This window comes from Lycium barbarum, chromosome 11, assembly GCF_019175385.1.
Source record: "Lycium barbarum isolate Lr01 chromosome 11, ASM1917538v2, whole genome shotgun sequence".
NCBI classification, from domain to species: Eukaryota; Viridiplantae; Streptophyta; class Magnoliopsida; order Solanales; family Solanaceae; genus Lycium; species Lycium barbarum.
The window spans coordinates 72431023-72436496 of NC_083347.1; the positions used below are offsets into that span (position 1 = coordinate 72431023).

The 5474-nt window shown below is 38.2% G+C and overlaps 1 long non-coding RNA gene across 1 annotated transcript; it reads right to left on the reverse strand.

Moving 5' to 3' along the window:
* Positions 1-363: 363 nt before the first annotated feature.
* LOC132618202 (uncharacterized) lies at positions 364-3334 on the reverse strand. The gene is made up of 3 exons (XR_009574022.1): positions 3097-3334; positions 2102-2152; positions 364-610 (listed from the first exon to the last, which is right to left on the reverse strand). It is a non-coding gene; the product is annotated as an uncharacterized LOC132618202 (long non-coding RNA).
* Between the last annotated feature and the right edge of the window lie 2140 nt (positions 3335-5474).

The following is a 5474-nucleotide window of genomic DNA, read 5'->3' on the forward strand; positions in this document are numbered from 1 at the left end:
GCATGAATTACGCGACTTGGACTTCTATCATTCGTTGAGTGCTATGTAGGAGAGAAATCAAAATTAAAGAATGTCAGCTACCAGACGTATTCTGTTTGTTTTATTATATGACTCCCTTTTTTAAAAAAAAAATTTATATTCCAAATAATTTATATATTTCTGAATTTTTTTATCCCCTCCCCTTTGAACCCCTTTTAATCCCCTTATGTTGGAGTGATCCATTGTCACGACCCGACTAGGGGCCGTGACGAGTACCCGATACTTGTACCGAGCACCCCTTATCTATCGTATTACCTGTACCTCTTAGCAAGCCGTGTAAACCGAGCCATTTTTTTTTCCTTGAACATAAACTAATAAACTCCGTTATTACCTTGTACAACAATATTAACATGCCAAAACACTATACATATATCTGTACCTGACTGACTGTACGTATCTGTCTACGAGCCTCTAGACATAGTACACTTATACATAGAAAGGGCCGGGGTGCTACCAAGCCCGAATGTATATGCATAAAATAGTACCGCTGGAGTGAGGCTCCGGAACAACTGGAGCGCTGTCAAGTGCGGCTGGTAGAGCTTCTAAGGATCACGTCCACCTGTCTGCTGACCTGCGCGGCATGAAACGCAGCGTCCACAAGAAGGGACGTCAGTACGAATAGTGTACCGAGTATGTAAGGCATGGAAGACAATGCAAGCAATAACATAGAGTGCGATTAATCATATCATGGAGTCACAGGACATATAACGAGGCAAGAAAGTAACCTGTACATAAGAAGGCCCCTTTTTGGGCGGCTATCATGCATGGCTTGTCTTTCCCTTTTAAAAACGTTTCCCCTCCATGAACGTAGAAAATAGAACTTATATTATGTCGTATCTTGTCGTATCGTGTCCTAACGTGCCCTATCGTATCCTATCGTGGCATATCAGGTCGTATCCTATCGTGGCATATCAGGTCGTATCCTATCGTGTCTTATCATGGCATATTATATCGCGTAATGTCATGTCTTACTACAGCATGTCGTATCGTGTTATATCATGTCAATGTCATAGTATAGTGTGTCATAGTGTATCATGCCATAGCGTAACTTGTCATATCATAGCATAGCTTATCATATCATAGCATAGCTTGTCGTAGCGTATCATATCATGGCTTAGCGTATCATAGCGTATCATATCATAGCTTAGCTTTCCGTTGAAAATCTTTTCTTGTTCATATATATATAAAAATAGAACATGTCATATTGCCGAGGCGTCGGCAGCCGATCCATTTAGCCATAAATACACATCCCGCGTCCGGGCATCCCGCGTCCGGGACGATATCATGTCATGTAATGCCAACTGATCAGGTGGATATGCGTGTATAACGCTCTGCCCTTATTCCCATCTTCCCCGTATACATATGCATACATCATGTACATATATCAGCGTCTATAGCGCTCTGAATCTTTTATCATATACATATACTGGTATCATGTACGTATATCAGCGACTATAGCGCTCTGGATCTTTTATCATATACATATACGTGTATCATATACATATATCAGCGTCTATAGCGCTCTGGATCTTTCATCGTATACATATACGTATATCATGTACATATTTTATAAACATATATATATATCTTATATACATATACATGTCTTATATACTTTTACATATCTTATATACATATACATATTTTATATACATATACATATTTCCATTAGAATGGTACAATACTTATCGTTTGATAATCGGAACGAGGATCAAAAGTCTCCTTTGGATTCTACTCCCAAAATAAGTCAAACGGAGCAATAGGGAAAATCCGGGAACAATGGGCCCACCTCGGGTCAAATGAGGCGGCGTACCAAATTTACGTACATTATATTTCATGACGTCACTTGTGAGGGTTTTAAGGTAGTCGGGTCATATTTATGCCAGTTCTAGATGTTTAGGAAGTTTCTCCAATATTTTACACAATTTCTAATTCAATTCTACTGAATGAAAAAGGGGAAACTTTAAGTGCGGATTCCGGGAAATAGAGTTGTCCCCGAGGCTCGTACCCAACTTATTACGTTTAAGGCATGCCATAGAAGGAAGGGTGAAGCCTTACATACCTTTTCCGCTTCATACACGTCTCCAAAATCAAGTTTCAAGTTCGCCAAAATCTACAATTTGGTCACAATTACCAAATGTTAATTGTAAGGCTTTAAGATTTCAATCTTAACCAATACTTGTCTACAAATATTTGGGCAGCATCTCCCCTATAAATACACCATCCCCAAAATTCAACTTAGCCAATTTTTATCAACAACAATCCGGGAATTCAACCCGGCCAAACTATCAACACAATGACAACAACCATGACTACAAAACACAATATAACACAACTAGTCTTCTTTCCAACATAATGCAATAGCTTTCATTCCAACTTCACATTTCCAAAACCAATCTCAATGTTTTTATATTCATTACTAATCAAGATCATTACAATATAATTCGGAAGCATTTCATATCATTTCTACCAAATATTCACAAGATATACAAAATATACAAACTTTCCACCAAAACCATAATCCATCCAAAACTTCTAATCTTCAATCTACATATTCCTAACATATTTCCATCTTCCAATTTCATCAACCATAATCATAATTTGCACCTTAATAATTTCATTTTCATAATTACATAAATCTACCATAAAATCACAAAACTTCTCATAACCACTTAACAACCAATCTTTCATGCCAATATGGACTATTATCCTTCCAAATTCACCAACTAACATAATAATTCACATTTAAAACTCCACTTCTATAATTACATAAAAACTTCATTAAAATCATATAATTTCCTATAACTATTTCCAATAATTTTCCATGCCAACTTGAACCATTTTCTTCCATTTCCAATATAAATTTCACCATAACCACAACTAGAATACAACATAAAATTCAACTCATATTATTTATACAACAATATACATATATGTCCACTTACATATATGCACACCCACTTTGTAAACTTCCATATTTCCATAAATTCTACTCATTTCTACATACTACAACATAAACCAACCTTCATAACATAATAAAAAGGGATTAATTCTTACCTTTTTCTACAATCTTTTTCACTTGACCAAGTTGTCAACTTGAAGAAACAAGTGCTCTTTCTTCCAAAATAATTACACCAAGTTGTAAAGGACCCTTGAATTAGTAGAAATACCACAAGAAAATAATTTTTGGAGAAAGATTTCAAAGGGACAAAATTTCAAGAGCTTGGCCGTATGGCCCTTATGTTCTTGCTCTTGTTTCTTTGTTTTTCTCCTTCTAAAATTTTCTTGAAGGTTCTATGGGATTTTTGGATGATTAAGTGGCATTTTATCCATTTGTCACATGATTAATTCTACTTGGGCTTGGATCTTTTTTTTTTTCTTATTTTTCTAGCCATGGCCGGCCACCCTATGGGTTGGGCCTTAATTTCATTCATTTTTTTTTTTGGGCCTAACCCGGTTGGTCCCGAGTTGGGCCTAGCCCACTGACCTTTCGACCTTAAAACGTACATATCTCCTTGTACCGATGTCACCTGGGAACCCACGACCTATGGTTGGAAAGCTAATTCAATTATCTACAACTTCTATTTCTTGGTATTTTCCAAATTCCAAACTTATAATACCGTTTTTGCCCCTACAAGTCAGATCACCCGAAAACGTTTTCTTAAAAATATTCGTTTGGAGGACTTCCACTTTGATTTGGCCCAAGGGTCCTTCTTGAGTTGTGTTTAACTTCACATATGTGATTCATATGAATTTTCAGATGTCCAAAAAAAAAAATCTCGATGTGTGGGCCCCACCTCAGCTTACAAATAATCCGACGAAAAAAAAAAATACGGGATATAACATCCTCCCCCCCTTTAAAACATTCGTCCTCGAATGTTCAACTGATCTTATGGGGTGTCATAATACTTCGGGAGGGTTCCTTTTTTTTCGTCCTTTTCCTCATGCCCATTCCTTATCTTTTACCCTATTTTCCTTTATCATCCTTACTATTCAGAATCTGTACTCGACAAATATCAACAATATCAACAATACCTTACAAAGCATACAGCTATATAACACATTCCAGCCATTCTGGACTTTCAATTTTTAGATAACAAAACAAATACTTCAAAACTTACCTTTATGACTATCCATGTCAGCCCTTACCTTCTCCCGTCGTATGTAAAGCTCATATAAGGAATTTCATTTTCCTATAACTCAGTTCTATCGCACGATCTAAGATACCAAGAAGGTCAACAATCCCTATATGCCCCGTAGCCTCCTGTTTTTATAAATGTGGCGCGCTACACACCCATAAACAAGACTCTACTGGACACGGCTCGTAGACAAACCCCTAGGACCGAACTGCTCTGATACCACTTCTGTCACGACCCGACTAGGGGCTGTGACGAGTACCCGATACTTGTACCGAGCACCCCTTATCTATCGTATTACTTGTACCTCTTAGCAAGCCGTGTAAACCGAGCCATTTTTTTTTCCTTGAACATAAACTAATAAACTCCGTTATTACCTTGTACAACAATATTAACATGCCAAAACACTATACATATATCTGTACCTGACTGACTGTACGTATCTGTCTACGAGCCTCTAGACATAGTACACTTATACATAGAAAGGGCCGGGGTGCTACCAAGCCCGAATGTATATGCATAAAATAGTACCGCTGGAGTGAGGCTCCGGAACAACTGGAGCGCTGTCAAGTGCGGCTGGTAGAGCTTCTAAGGATCACGTCCACCTATCTGCTGACCTGCGCGGCATGAAACGCAGCGTCCACAAGAAGGGACGTCAGTACGAATAGTGTACCGAGTATGTAAGGCATGGAAGACAATGCAAGCAATAACATAGAGTGTGATTAATCATATCATGGAGTCACAGGACATATAACGAGGCAAGAAAGTAACCTGTACATAGGAAGGCCCCTTTTTGGGCGGCTATCATGCATGGCTTGTCTTTCCCTTTTAAAAACGTTTCCCCTCCATGAACGTAGAAAATAGAACTTATATTATGTCGTATCTTGTCGTACCGTGTCCTATCGTGCCCTATCGTATCCTATCGTGGCATATCAGGTTGTATCCTATCGTGTCTTATCATGGCATATTATATCGCGTAATGTCATGTCTTACTACAGCATGTCGTATCGTGTTATATCATGTCAATGTCATAGTATAGTGTGTCATAGTGTATCATGCCATAGCGTAACTTGTCATATCATAGCATAGCTTATCATATCATAGCATAGCTTGTCGTAGCGTATCATATCATGGCTTAGCGTATCATAGCGTATCATATCATAGCTTAACTTTCCGTTGAAAATCTTTTCTTGTTCATATATATATAAAAATAGAACATGTCATATTGCCGAGGCGTCGGCAGCCGATCCATTTAGCCATAAATACACATCCCGCGTCCGGGCATCCCGCGTCCGGGAC